This window comes from Pristiophorus japonicus, chromosome 10, assembly GCF_044704955.1.
Source record: "Pristiophorus japonicus isolate sPriJap1 chromosome 10, sPriJap1.hap1, whole genome shotgun sequence".
NCBI classification, from domain to species: Eukaryota; Metazoa; Chordata; class Chondrichthyes; family Pristiophoridae; genus Pristiophorus; species Pristiophorus japonicus.
In genome coordinates this window covers 164,211,310-164,227,117 of record NC_091986.1, presented here as the reverse complement: position 1 = coordinate 164,227,117, position 15,808 = coordinate 164,211,310, and the positions used below count along the sequence as shown (strand labels likewise).

At 45.8% G+C, this 15,808-nt stretch overlaps 1 long non-coding RNA gene across 1 annotated transcript; it reads right to left on the bottom strand.

Moving 5' to 3' along the window:
* Nucleotides 1-1,714: 1,714 nt before the first annotated feature.
* On the bottom strand, nucleotides 1,715-14,257 carry LOC139275174 (uncharacterized). The gene is made up of 3 exons (XR_011595686.1): nucleotides 14,051-14,257; nucleotides 13,844-13,891; nucleotides 1,715-1,779 (listed from the first exon to the last, which is right to left on the bottom strand). It is a non-coding gene; the product is annotated as an uncharacterized lncRNA (long non-coding RNA).
* Between the last annotated feature and the right edge of the window lie 1,551 nt (nucleotides 14,258-15,808).

Below are 15,808 nucleotides of genomic sequence, written 5' to 3'. Positions count from 1 at the left end.
CCTAATCCCATGTCTTCAGATGATGTTGCTAAGGGGCAGCGAGTAGATGAGGAGGAGGAGGGGGCCGAATAGATCTATGGGGTAATGGTGCAGAGGCAGGAAAATAAGCCATTGTTAGAGAGGCATTAACCATGGTTAAATAGGTATGAGTGGAACCAAACGAAGACAATCTAGATAAGAAGTATTGGAGGAGTATGATGTGGTCGACCATGTCAAAGGCTACAGAAAGGTTGAGAAGGATGAAGATGTATAATGCACCACAGTCACAATGCATGTCATTTCCACCATCATCATAGGTGGTTCCTCGCACGAGGATGACTTGCTTCCACACCAAAAGGGATGAGTTCACTGATGTTTCAATGGAGGACCCGATATTCAGGTCCTGAACTCCAGGGGTGGAAGATGCCTCAGCGTGGATTTTTTTAACGTGTGGTGACCATTGCACATCAGCCATCACACGGGCTTAACAGAGCTAGGCCTTTATCCAGTGGCAAGGGTAAACCAGGACGACTGGAGACCTGCTCTGCTGCATTGTCCTAGTGCGCACACATATCGTCGTGTGAGCTGGCCCGTGCTTCCCCTGGGCCCTCAGCTCTTCTGGGCCCAGCACTCTTATTTGCCGCACCTCCATCATGATCTCTTGCCACTGATCTGCTTAAGGGAATCACTATCATAGTATCTTTCCTTGGCCAGATACCAAGGAAAGATACTATGATATCTAATAGGGATCCATTGGGACAAAATAAACTTTAGTATTTTATTTCATACAATTTTGAATTGGCTAGAGTTAAAACCTTAACTATCACACCACCCAATAATGTTTGTGTCTAATGGAATCCAACTAGCATACAGATGCATGTGCTGACATCTGTAACATTGTTTGAAGATGTCCATAGAGAGATTATTGAATTACATAAGTATCATGGTAAAACAAGTCTATTGGCCCGGAATTTGCAGGTGTATGATATTTCAACTTGTACCTTACTCCATTGTGTCTGTCCAAATCTTTATTTCGCTCTCTGTAAAATGATTCATCATAGATAGTCCCTCGAAACGAGGATGACATACTTCCACGCCAAAAAAGGATGAGTTCACAGGTATTTCAATGATGGACCTAATATTCCAGGTCCTGATCTACATCCTGAAGGGTGGAAGATGCCTGTGCGTGGATTTCTTTTAACGTGTGGTGGCCGTTGCACACCAGCCACCACACGGGCTTGATAGAGCCACGTCTTGGTCCAGTGGCAAGGGTTATTCAAGACGACTGGAGACCTGCTCTGCTGCACGGACCTAACAAGTGAGTGATAATGCTTTTTGCTTCCTGGTTTGCTGTCTGTGAGAATTCTTCAATCTCATTGGCTGATCAGTCTGCTTGATGACTTCACTGTTCCTGGATGCCACAGATCCCCTATAGATGGTGCCAGAATAAAACTGACATCGTAATGGGGGAATTAATACCATAGAGTCCACTAAATCTTTGTGGGCAGCTTTCTTTGAGGTCAGCGGCTAGCACCAACCCTTCGCCGTTGACCGCAAAATCCAGGCCAATATCTTTAAAATGCACCTAACATTGATAGGATGGTATGTCTAACTGTAATCAGATTAGTATTATCATTCTAAGTGTCGCCTGAGATTGGATTAGGAGATGGGGAAGGCAAGGATTTATTTAGTATGGTAAGTGAATCTATGCAATCTAACCTTTAGACAGCTGGCAGTTCCTGAGATATTCCAAGCTCCTTGGACTAGCTATTTATTTCAGTTACAGCTCACAATATGACACTGAAAAGAATCCAAATATTGCAGGAACCTATTAGTAACTTTATTACAGTAACATTAAACCTGTATTACAAAAGTAAACATTTGAAAATAATTTAAAATATAGAAATATGTTGAAATGCACGGTAAAGATTCTATGACATTATTTGGAGAAGAGTAGTAATAGAATGACATAAACTGGGGGGGAAATTGCTTTAAGGTTGGCGAACAGAAAAAAAATCATTGCAAACTATTGTGATTCAGTAACTGTGGAACTACAGAAATTATTTCTACTGACGCCAACCGACATGAGTGCTATAAGAGTAATTATACTGTGGGCTGGATTGTTCAGGTCATGAGATAACACCCACCAAATTGCAATTTCACTGACCTTTTGGGTTACATCGTCTACTATGATGTCACTAACTTTTGCATCAATTTAATGTACGGTAAATATGGCTAAACTTTTACTCTTTATGATCAATTTTGAAACACTAGAAACGATTTCATTTTTGTTTTGTTTCTGTTTACACCATTGATTGCTATGATGGAATAGACCTGCCAAATAGAAATCCTGCAGGTGTTCATTTGCTCAAATGTTTTTCATAGAATCATAGAAATTACAGCATGGAAGGAAGCCATTTTGGCCCAGTATGTCTGCGCCAGCCGACAAAGAGATATCCAGCCTAATCCCACTTTCCAGTCTTGGTTCGTAGCCTTGTAGGTTACGGCACTTCAAGTGCATATCCAGGTACTTTTTAAATGTGGTGAGGGTTTCTGCCTCTATCACCCTTTCAAGCGGTGAGTTCCAGACCCTCACCAACCTCTGGGTGAAAAAGTTTCCCCTCAAATCCCCTTTAAACCTCCTACTAATCACTTTAAATCTATTCTCCAGGTTGTTAATGCCTCTGCTAAGGGAAATGGGTCCTTCCTATTTCCCTATCTAGGCCACTCATGATTTTATATACCTCAATAAGGTCACCCCTCAGCCTCCTCTGCTCCAAAGAAAACAAGCCCAGCCTATCCAATCTTTCCTCAAAGCTAAAATTCTTCAGTCCAGGCAACATCCTCGTAAATCTCCTCTGTACCCCCTCTAATGCAATCACATATTTCCTGTAATGTGGTGACCAGAACTGCACATAGAACTCTAGCTGTGGCCTAACTAGTGTTTTATATAGTTCAAGCATAACCTCCCTGTTCTTGTATTCTATGCCTCAGCTAATAAAGGCAAGTATTCCATATGCTTTCCTAACCACCTTTATCTACCTGGCCTGCTACCTTCAGAAATCTGTGGACATGCACTCCAAGGTCCCGTTGTTCCTCTGCACATCTCAGTGTCCTACCATTTATTGTGTATTCCCTTGCCTTGTTAACCCTCCACAAATGTATTACCTCACACTTCTCTAGAATAAATTCTATTTGCCACTGTTCTGCTCACCTGAACAGTTCATTGATATCTTCCTGCAGTCTACAGCTTTCTTCTTCATTTTCAACCACACAACCAATTTTTGTATCAACTGCAAACTTTTTAATCATACACCCTACATTCAAGTCTATACCATTGATATATACCACAAAAAGCAAGGGGCCTAGTATTGAGCCCTGCGGAACCCTACTATCAAAGGGTAAAAACACCCATTGACCATTACCCTTTGCTTCCTGCCTCTGAGCCAATTTTGGATTCAACTTGCCACTTTGTCTTGGATCCCATGGGCTTTCATTTTTGCCCATTTTTTTCTCTTTTCCTGACAATTTGCTTGCAGTTCGGTTGAAGTAGAGGTCTACAGAAACTATAGTCCTCTGGTACCTCATTCAAATGGACATTCTTCTTGAGATATCCTGAAGAGTGAATCGCTAATCAACCATAAAGGCCGTTACATAGCCGAATCCTGTTTTAACCATGAAATAACGTGAAAACACCAGCCGTCCCTCTTTTGCCAGTTAGTTGCAGGTCCCGTGGCGGCTGCCATTTACATCCTTCCCTTTGCACTGCCGGTAACTCGCAGTGCCCTGGAGAAAAAAATGGTGGCGTGCTGGCGTCAATTGGCATGCAATGCCAACATAACATCACCAATCCGAACTTCGACCTAGTGCTGAATTGAACGCTGGGTCCTAACAGGCTGACAGTGACGATGTCAGCACCTCTTAAAGGGACACACACATCATTCAGGTAAATTTGGATGTAAGCTTTTGAACTTTAGAAATTTTTTATTGAAATAATGTCTTGCAATACTTGTTAAAAGTCTTTTAAGTGTGAATCGAGTGCTTCTGGATGCTTGCAAGGCTGCGGATGATAAAGGAAGGCCTCTGAGAAGAGAGAAAATGCTGCAAATACTCAACAGATCAGGCAACATTCATGGAGAGAGAACAGAGTTCACGTCTTGGGTCGAGATGCTTCCTGACTTGCTGAGTATTTCCAACATTTTATGCTGGCTTTTCAGATTTACAGCAACCACTCGCAGATGGAAGAGGAAGGCACAGAAGAGGAGGAAGCAGATGGAAGGATGCATCCCAGATTTTGTGGCCGGTATATCAGAGATCAAATCATCTGCCTGCAGTCCCAGTGACCACAACCCCAATTCCCCTTTCCACATTTGTCCCACACCTTACATTTCCTCTGTTACTGACCATCACAGCATCCTCTTGGCCACGATGCTGAAATAAAAGCTACCACAAAGCAAGCCTTCCAATCCAACGTTATACATCGATCCATCCAGTATCATATCAAGAAATCAACTTGTCACCCTTATGCATTCTCTTAGTGACTGTCTTGTGTGTGCCTTTGTCTATCCTACTGATGTCACGCAGTGTTTCCCCAGTGGCTTCAGCATGGCTGGTGGAAGGCTGCTGAATTTCAGTGGGGGTCACTGCAAATGACCTTGCTGGTTGACCTTGAGAAGCTGGTGGCAGGGAATGTCAAATCAATATTATTATTCTTCATTCTCCTCTCCCTCTCCTTTGTCACCCACTGGCTGAGCAATTTGCATTTTGTAACTGTGTGAAATGAGGAAGGCACAAGGGTGCAGTTGTAGTGAGGGGAGGGCGGGAAAGCAAGAGGAGCATGCGAGAAGGAGGATAACGTATGCGGATACCAGCATCTTGTAACCTTTCAGCTCCGCCATTGGCCAAGGGCTCAGCCATGCCCCTGCCAAGAATGGCCTCCGCCGTAATATCCAGGGGGGTGTTGTGAGGCTTGGAATGGGAGATGTGCCTCATGATTAGTACAGATTGTTGGTAGGTGATTGATTGGGAGAGTCGTGCATTGAGCATGTATGACGCTAGTGATGTAGTTGGTAGGAGATGGCTTTTGAGGATGCATTCATTGACCTTGACCAGTGGTCTGAGGTCATGAAGCTTTTTGGGCACTGGAACCAGGTGGTGGGGGTGACACAGCTGACAGTGACGGCCTCGAAGATGTACACCCACATCATTCTTTCTGGAGGTCCCTGTGGCTAGAGGACCTCTCTTGCAGTGTTGACCCCCTGCACAAAGCTGGAGTACTGCACGTAAGACCCTGGTTGCCCCATTCACTGGCTCGAGGAGCTATTTGTGTTAGTGCTGAAGCACTTTTACCATGTTTTTAAGTGTGGAAGACAATTCAGTTTTAAAAGCTGATGACAGCTATTATGTATGAATAAAGAGTCTGACCAGATACTGTGAGCTCAAAGTAAAGTGTGACCTTAGTCTTTTATTACAGGTCTCCAGAGATTGGGGGATCCCTTGGGACTCCAGGGGATGAGCCCTCTAGTGGTTACATAAGGTATTTACAGGTTTACATATATAACAACACTCCCCCCCACCATCCCCTCCCCCCACCAAAGTTAATAGTGTAACTATTTACAATGAGTCGATCTGGGGCCTTTCTTTCCCTGGTTGATCGTCTCAGTGCAAATGCTGGTTTTGGTGAGTCATTTATTGGGTCCTCACTGAGCTGCTGTGCAGCTGGCCTGCCCGGGCTGCCTGGTGTGGTGAGTCCTGCTGGGCTGCTGCAGGTGATGGTTTCTGCTTCGTGGTCAACCGCTGTGTCGGTTGCCACTGGTGTGTGTGTTGGGGGGGTCAAAAAAGGTAGGGTCTAATGTGGGTGGACCTGGATAGTCCGTGAATCTGAGTTTGGTTTGGTCCAAGTGTTTTCTGTAGATGAATCCATTTGAAAGTTTGACCCGAAACACCCTACAAACACTCTTTGGCCACAACAGTGCTGGGAAGCCACTTGGGACCTTGTCCATAGTTCAACACAAATACAGGATCATTGATTTCAATTTCGTGTGACACATTTGTGCTATCATGATGTGCACTTTGTTGAAGCCGCCTGCTCTCTACCTGTTCTTGTAGATCAGGGTGGACTAACGAGAGCCTTGTCTTAAGTGCCCTTTTCATGAGCAGTTCAGCGGGTGGAATCCCAGTGAGCGAGTGGGGTCTCGTGCGGTAACTAAGTAGGACTCGGGATAGGCGAGTCTGCAGTGAGCCTTCAGTTACTCTCTTCAAGCACTGCTTGATTGTTTGCACTGCTTTCTCTGCCTGACCATTAGATGCTGGTTTGAACGGAGCAGATATAACATGTTTGATCCCATTGCGGGTCATGAACTCTTTGAACTCGGCACTGGTGAAACACGGCCCGTTGTTGCTCACAAGGCCATCAGGCAGGCCATGCATGGCAAACATGGCCCGCAGGCTTTCAGTAGTGGCAGCGCACGTGCTTGCCGACATTATCTCACATTCAATCCATTTGGAGTACGCATCTAAAACCACTAGGAACATTTTTCCCAAGAACGGGCCTGCATAGTCGACATGGACCCTAGACCACGGTTTGGAGGGCCAAGACCATAAACTTAGTGGCGCCTCCCTGGGTGCATTGCTTAACTGTGAACATGTGTTACATTTGTGCACACGGGACTCTAAGTCCGCATCGATACCGGCCCACCACACATGGGATCTGGCTATCACTTTCATCATTACAATGCCTGGGTGAGTACTGTGGAGATCACTAATGAAAGTGTCCCTGCCCTTTTTGGGTACCACTACCCGATTACCCCACAGAAGGCAGTCTGCCTGTATAGACATTTCATCTTTGCGCTGCTGTTATGGCTTTATCTCTTCCTGCATTTCTAATGGGACACTGGGCCAGCTCCTGTGAAGCACACAGTTTTTTTACTAAGGACAGTAGGGGGTCCTGGCTCGTCCAGGTTCTAATCTATCGGGCGGTAACAGGTGATTGCTCACTCTCGAATGCTTCCATTACCATAACTAAATCTGTAGGCTGTGCCATTTCCACCCCCATGGTGGGCAATGGCAGCCTACTGAGAGCATCGGCACAGTTTTCTGTGGCGGATGGCATAGTTGTATGCGGACAACATGAGCGCCCATCTCTGGATACGGGCCGATGCATTTGTATTTATTTCCTTACTTTCAGAAAAGAGGGATATCAGTGGCTTATGATCAGTTTCCAATTCGAATTTTAGCCCAAACAGATATTGATGCTTTTTCTTTACCCCATAAACACACGCTAACGCTTCTTTTTCAATCATGCTGTAGGCCCTCTCAGCCTTAGACAGACTTCTGGATGCATAAGCAACCGGTTGCAATTTCCCAGATTCATTAGCTTGTTGCAATACACACACAACACCATATGACGACGCATCACATGCTAGTACCAAACGCTTACATGGATCATACAACACAAGCAGTTTGAGCGTAACAGTTTTCTAGCTTTTACAAAGGCATTTTCTTGGCTTTTGCCCCATAGCCATTCGTCTCCTTTACGCAGTAAGGCGTGTAGTGGTTCTAACAGTGTGCTGAGAGCCAGTAAGAAGTTACCAAAGTAGTCCAGGAGTCCTAGACACGACCGCAGCTCCGTCACATTCTGTGGCTTCGGTGCGTTCTTGATTGCCTCCGTCTTCGAATTGCTGGGCCTGATGCCGTCCGTCGCAATTCTTCTCCCCAGGAACTCCACTTCAGGTACCAGGAAAACGCACTTCGAGCGTTTTAACCTGAGCCCCACGCAGTTGAGCCGACTAAGTACCTCCTCCAGGTTCTGCAGATGCTCGACTGTGTCCTGACCTGTAACCAAGATGTTGTCCTGGAAGACCACCATGTGCGGGACCGACTTCAGTAAGCTTTCCATGTTCCTCTGGAATATCGCCGCAGCTGATCGAAACCCAAACGGGCATCTGTTGTAAATGAAGAGACCTTTGTACGTGTTGATGCAGGTGAGGCCCTTCAATGATTCCTCCAGCTCCTGCATCATGTAGGCCGAGGTCAAGTCCAGCTTGGTGAATGTCTTTCCTCCCGCCAGCGTCGCAAAAAGGTCATCTGCCTTTGGTAGTGGGTATTGATCCTGCAAGGAGAAACGATTGATAGTTACTTTGTAATCACCACAGATTCTGACGGTGTCATCTCCCTTGAGGACTGGAACAATCAGACTGTCCGACTCGTTAAATTCGATCGGCGAAATGATGCCCTCTCATTGCAGCCAGTCCAGCTCGATCTCCACCCTCTCTGTCATCATGTACGGTACTGCTCTCGCCTTGTGATGGAATTAGATGGATCTGCACTTTTGCTCCTTGGAACTTCTCGATGCCTGGTTCGAACAGCGAGGGGAACTTGTTTAAGACCTGTGCACACGAAGTGTCGTCGATGGACGACAACGCTCGGACATTATCCCAGTTCCAGTGTATCTTCCCAGCCAGCTCCTGCCGAGCAGCGTAGGGCCATCGCCCGGTACCACCCAGAGTGGTAGCTTGTGCACCGCTCCATCGTAGGAGACTTTTACGGTTGCACTGCCAATTACGGGAATCAGTTCCTTTGTGTAAGTTCTCAGTTTAGTGCGAATGGGAGTCAGGACTGGCCTTGAAGCCTTGCTGCACCACAATGTATCGAATGTCTTTTTGCTCATAATGGATTGGCTCGTGCCCATGTCCAGCTCCATTGACACGGGAGTCCATTTAATTCAACCTTCAGCATTATCGGGGGACATTTTGTGGTAAATGTGTGCACCCCATATACCTCTGCCTCCTCGGTCTGAGGCTCTGGTTCGTCGTGATCCGCAGTGGATCTGTCCTCCTCTGCAACATGGTGGTTTGCAGGATTAGCAGGGTTTGCAGCTCGCCTGCACATATGTTGGAGATGTCCCATTGTTCCACAGCCCTTGCAAACATATCTTTGAAGCGGCGTGAATGGAAATGATGATCACCCCCGCAGCGCCAACAAGGTGTTAATGGCCTAGCATTCATCACCCTTGATGGTGGACTCTGAGACATCTGCGGACGTGCAGCTGCAGGCATGTGAGTCCTGCCCTGTACGTTGCGATTCGAAAACAACGTTACTTTTTTCACAGTACCAGTAGCAGCACTCGTGTGCTGAGAGATTTTTTTGGTATTGTCACTGGTGGCAATGAATGCCTGGGCTATGGCTTTACTCAAGGTTGGGGTCTCTACAGTCAAAGGTTTGCGAAGTATCACTTCATGGCCAATGCCAAGTACAAAGAAATCCCTGAACATGTGCTCCAAATGTCCTTAAAATTCGCAATGTCCTGCAAGATGTCTTAGCTCGGCAACATAGCTCACCACTTCCTGGCCTTCAGACCTTTTGTACGTGTGGAACCAGTACCTCGCCATCAGAGAGCTTTTCTTCGGGTTCAGATGCTCCCGGACCAGTATGCACAAATCATCGTATGACTTCTCTGTGGGTTTCGCTGGAGCAAGCAGATTTTTCATTAGGCTATACGTTTCTGCCCCGCAAACGGTGAGGAGAATTGCGCTTCATTTGGCAGCGTTCGCTTCTCCTTCCAGCTCGTTGGCCACGAAGTATTGGTCAAGTCGTTCCACAAAGGTTTCCCAATCATCTCCCTCCGAGAATTTCTCCAGGATGCCCACTATTCTCTGCATTGTTGGGTTTGTCATCTGTATCTCGTCGCCAGTTATTATGTATGAATAAAGAGTCTGATCAGATACTGTGAGCTCAAAGTAAAGTGTGATTTTAGTCTTTTATTACAGGTCTCCAGAGTGCCTCTCCAGCCTGTGAGGCCTCATTAAGTACCTGTGCTCCCAAGGGATTGTGGGATCCCTTGGGACTCCAGAGGATGAGCCCTCTGGTGGTTACACAAGGTATTTACAGGTTTACATATATAACAACAGCGATTTGGGAATTATTTTTAATGTTTATTTTGAAAGGCAATAAGGACTAAAAATACATTTTTTTACTTGATTTTAATTTTTATTAGTTTTAAATGCTTTGCTCCTTTAATTGCGCACAATGTCTTGCGAACTCCAGCAACGCCGACTGTGAATGGGAACTTCGGATTGGAGGCCTCCATTAACGTCACCAAGAGGGCGTTGCATGGTAAGCTAGCACTGCGCTCCACATCGTCAACCTCCAGAACCAATTTTTTAATGTTAGTGCTGCGGCCATTAACTTCAGTTGCCGGTGACACCAGCAATTCTGTTGATGCACACAAGTTTTTCCCCCTCAGGCTATGTCAAGGAAATGGCTATAACATGAAAACATCTCACGGCATAAATCACAGCTCTGCCTACCCAATTTAATTCTGAAATGGGACCCAAAACTCCATGGACAAACTGGAAATTTGTGTAATTCACTTATAATTATGTTGTAAAGGTCTATAAAAGACAATTCTGTCCAATATTACTCATATCAGATTCTGTAGGAAATATATTCTGAAGAGTGTATTAATCTTTTTTCAACTGGCTCTAATTATGTTGTTTCGATTGAGTATCTTGCTGTATCATTCTGTGTATTATTGAATTGACAAGTAAACTCAACCACGTAGATTTAGCCGACATACATTCATGTGACAGCATGGTATTTTCCATCTTTCAGAAGAGACAGGGGAGAATGCTAGCCCACATTATTCACCCACTCCAATGAACCATATTTTGTGATTGATAAACCTGATTATGCTAACCCACACACAGCGGGTACAAGGGCTCAGGCTTTGGTTAATAGGAGACTTGGCCTACTTATGAAAACCACCTTTTTACCAGAGGACTGCTTGCGCCTGAGAATCATTTCCCAATACAAATCACTGGCATCAGATGGAGAGATAAAGGGAAAAACTACAGAGGGAAAACTGAGGGTGGGGAATTAAGTCTCCTATTAAACCTGGATATGTGGGTTAGCATATCCAGGTTTAACAATCACAGAATATGGTTCATTGGAATGGGTGGATAATTTAGGAAGAACATATAGTACTATTCTACAGATGTTGTCAATAGGGTCTCTGTAGGTTTGATTTAATTTCCTTAACAGTAATTGTCCTCATCAAATTAAAATGAAGATTTTTTTTTTCAAGTGAAAGTACTGAAATCTAAGAAAAATAATTGTCATTAAATAGGAACAAGGAGACAATATGCACCATACAAAACATTTATTGCCAGTTATTATGTCTGTAATGTACTTATGAATGACTCCACAAGGCAATGTGTTGTACTCAAACTGTAGTGACCTTGGTCCTTTATTCATAACTCCAGAGTGAGGCAGCCGCATGGTGGCTCCCCTTTTATACAGCCCCTGCCACCAGGGCAGGAAACCCCAGTCTCCACCAATTGCACCCTCTAGTGGTGCCAGCAGGTATATACACAGTGTAAACCTTATTGATAGTACATCAGGTAAACAAGTCTCAATCTTATGCAACTATACAGTGACTACACAGAGAGTATATCCATAGTCTGCATATATAACATTACTCTCCCCCAAGTTCTTTGTACCAATTACCTTTGCACTATGTGCTCTGGCTTAGCTCTCCCCAGACTTAAGTGCCAACAGCCCTTGCACCTTGGCTGTGCTTTGGCTTGGCTCTCTCCCTGTTAACCCCCAAGTCCTTTTGCCACAACGTTGGGTAGTGTGTCCATGGCTACATACATCCATTTCCCCAGCGCCCATCCCCCACAGCGAGATCATGCAACTGGCCTGTTACATTAACATACAGGATCAGACACAGTGCAAGTACAAAGAAAGGAAGAAAAAACTTTTTTTTTCCAGTTTGTATCATGACACCTTGGTTCAGTGACTTACATTCATTATGTTTTATGGTCGTGCACCAGGATTGGGTAGATTGCATTCATGGTTCAGTCATGGTCAGTACTGAGATAGCAGTTTAGGTATGCGAGGATGCTGGTTCCAGAGCAACCGGACGGGGCCCTAGTCATCTGATGGCAGTGCTGCGCCCTCTGCTAGTGGGGTGGACTTGGTTGCCAGGACTCAGGGCCTTTGCCGTTGCCTAGTGGTGGGCAGAGCCACAGATATGTGTGGCTTCCCTGTCCTCCTTTGAGGGCTGCAGAATCTTCTGCCTGCTCTCCAACAGTGTTGGGAACCTAGCTGTTCCAGGTCCCGTTTGGGGAACTCGTTGGTTCTGACCTTTCGCTCCCAGACATGGCCGAGGTAGCGACTGGGTCTGGGGGCTGTGCCGCCTCCACCCGGGTGGTGGGCAACGGCGGCCAACTGCGCGTATTGGCACCGTTTTTGTTTCCAGGTCCGTGGCGAATAGTGTCATCGGGTGCCTGCAGCGTGGGATAGACCTGGGGCAGGGTATCAGGATCAGTGCCTTCACCCTCCTGAGGTCGCTGGCCTATAACTTGAGGGGACACCTGGGGCAGGGCATCAGGATCAGCGCCTTTACCCTCCCGAATTCACTCGCTTGCTACTTTCAGGGACACTCTATTCCCGACATCTTGCAACAACATTTGGTTCTTTACATTCTTAATCGGTTTGTTACATTGATTGCCATGCATACATTGTCTCTTTAAGTTCAGTTGGTTGCAGGTCTCCTTTAAGAGAACCCTGCTGGCTTTATCCCAATGAAATCCTTTGTTAGACACCACATGTTGGTCCCTCAGCGTTGCACCTCGTGGTCTGGCCGTGGTCATCTTTTTTTCCCACCACGCTGCAACAGGGACGCCATCTTGCCTCTGTCCTCGAGGTCGACTGCCTTGATCCTTCTCTCCCGTGATTTTGCCACAAAAGCTGGAAGAGTTCCTGTGAATTCGATCTTCCTCCCCAGGAGTCCTGCCACTGGAGCCGGGAAGGTACTTTTAGGTCATTCCAGTTGGATCATTGCCACGCTGTCGTGATGGATGGTCTGTGCCTCAGGTGTTGCGCTGGTCGTTCTCTGGTGCCTGACCCAAGCGAAGGTAAGGTTTTGCTCTGCTACTGAGCATGGGGGACATCGATTGCTGGAGTGAAGAGGTCTTCCCATTTCCACTGGATTTTCCCCATCCACCTTCTTCCGAGTAGCATTGGACCATCACCTGCAACAATCCACAGGTGGCAATCGGGAGCAGCGGACGGAGGTGGGGCGAGCAGCAGCCTATAAAGGCCCAGCGGGAGGCCAGGGTCGGCGGCAGTTCAGGAGCAGCTAACTGCAGCTGCAACAGGGTCAGAAGTAAGAAAGAAGTAAAAAGTAATTGAAGGGTGGGTCACAGCCAAGAGGGTAAGTGATTGGCTGGTTGAGTGGCCCAGCAGAATTTAAAATTTAGGGTTTACTTCCTGAGTACGCAATTGCATCCGTGAATGTTACAGGCAGGCAAACCTTGAATGCCTTTTTAAATAGTATCAGACACAAAGGTTTTTTCTTGCAGTCAATTGTTAATCCCACGCATGAATGTGGATGTTGTGTGGGTGTGTTTACGGTAGGAATCCGATAATTCCCAGCATTTAGTGACTAATATTTATCAATTGTATACATTGTTTTTCAGCAGTGCGTAAGATGGTTCAGGGCACAGGAAGTTATATCATGCATTCCTTCATAATTGTTCCCAACGACAAATCCCATTCGCGATTATTCAGCGACGACAGCACTTTATCGATGCATCAGTGTATGTGTAGACATGGCGCTTGATGTTACTTTTTAATAGACTAATCATAAAACGAAAATGTTAATATTTAGAATGATCGGATTGCACAACTGATTTATTTGATTATCGAACGCAGTCATTTTGAATTAATTTATTATTTTGCTACAACTAGCAGGAGTAAGGAAATTTACTGTCGGAGACGCAAAAATGTTTTGATTTTAACGTGATAATTTTAAGAAATCAGCGAGTACGCTGCTCCGAACAATAATCAAAAATGTTACCCCAGCCATCGGGAAAGGTGCTCCGTTGATAAGGGATCGGTTGCTCTCCTATACACAGAAATTTGCATTTCAATATACATTTAAAATATTTTCTTCCTCTAAGGAATGTGCATTTATCATCCGTACACAAAACACAGATCGAACGGAAAACAAGGAACTAAAATGATCAGTTTAGCACGGTCATCATCGTCAGTAACGGAACAGTACCTCGGTGTAACTAATATTCATCATTGCTCCAGGCCGCGTGAATTTAGAGCAGGTATACAATTCACTGAGCAACTTCAACCACGTGATATTCCTTCTCGCCACGGTTTATCTATGCACAAACAAACACTACTTCAACTAAAGGCAAAATACTGTGGATGCTGGAAATTTGAAATATAAACTTAAAATGTTGGAAATACTCAGCAGGCCAGGCAACATCTGCTGAGATTTCCAGTATTTTCTGTTTTATTCCAGATTCCAGCATCCGCAGTATTCTGCTTTTGTATTAGTGTATCCCATAATCCTTGACTCCACTGTAGTTCAAAAATCTGTCTATCTCCGCCTTGAATATATTCAAGGCCAGCCTCCACAGCTCTGTGATTGAGAATTCCAAAGATTCACACCCCTCAGAAAAAATTCCTTCTCATCTCCCTCTTAAATGGGCAACCCATTATTCTGAAACGATGCCCCCTAGTTTTAGATTCCCCCATGAGGGGAAACATCGGGGCCAAAATTGACCCTTTCTATAAGGCCCGTGTCCACCTGAAAGCGGTGGCCTTGGGTCGGTAAGGACTGGCCGCCTAGTCTCCGTGGAGGGGCCGCCGTTTTAGAAACTGCCCTTCCTCAGGTGTGGCTCTCCGCCCGTTTGCGCACACTGACCCCTTCCCAAAATTGCTCCACAGGAAATTGCTCCTTTCTGCAATTGCTCTGCAGGAGCGGTGCCCTTTCTGGGGCTTGGCAGCACGACCGTTCTTAAAGAGGAGGTGGCGCTGCTGGTGATGCCATTATTTTTTGGTCAGTTGAAAATTATCGCTGTGGATTCGGCCGGGCTGCCAACAGGCTACCTGGCACCCTCTCTTGGGTGCCAAGTTGCTGACCTGACCAAAACCCTCTCAGGTGGCCCAGTGTTTGCCACTAAATTAGCTGCAGAATTCACAGCAGCCGCCCCCCCCCCTTTTTATAGAAGGGGAGGGATGTTGAGGCGTGCCAGCGCATTGTCGTCATCAGTGATGACTTGTAGCATTGGTCACTCCAACCCGCCCTGCTAGTGATGGCTACTCCGACCCTATCGCACTTCCACCCCAATCCGAAAAAAATCACCCAACACCTGAACTTGTCAGGATTGTCCGCCCCAATCAGGACCCTTCAAAAAAGGTAGGTGTGACTCATTTTGGGCGGTGGGCAATTTCGGTCCCATCGTCTCAGCATCTACTCTGTCCAGCCCCCACCAGAATCTTATGTTTCAGTAAGATCCTCAGCCCAGCCTGTTCAACCTTTCCTAAGACAACCCTTTCATCTCAGGAATCAACCTAGTGAACCTTCTCTGAACTGCGTATATCCCTCCTTAAATAAAGTACTGTACACAATACTCTAGGTCTAGTCTCACTAATACCCTGTACAGTTGTAGCAGGACTTCTCTGCTTTTATATTTCACCCCCCTTGCAATAAAGGCCAACATTCCATTTGCCTTCCTAATTACTTGCTGTACCTGCATGCTAACTTGTGTTTCATGCAGGAGGACATTCATCCTTCTGTACCACAGCATTCTGTAGTCTCTTAAATAATATTGTTTTTCTATTCTTCCTACCAAAGTGGATAACCTCACATTTTCCCACATTATACTCCACCTGCCAAATTTTTGCCCACTCACTTAACCTACCAATATCCCTTTGCCAAAAGCAGAGACCAAGCACAAAACAATGGAAGGAGCGCACCTGAGCACTCCAACCAACGTCCCTTCAACCACCATCTGCCCAAACT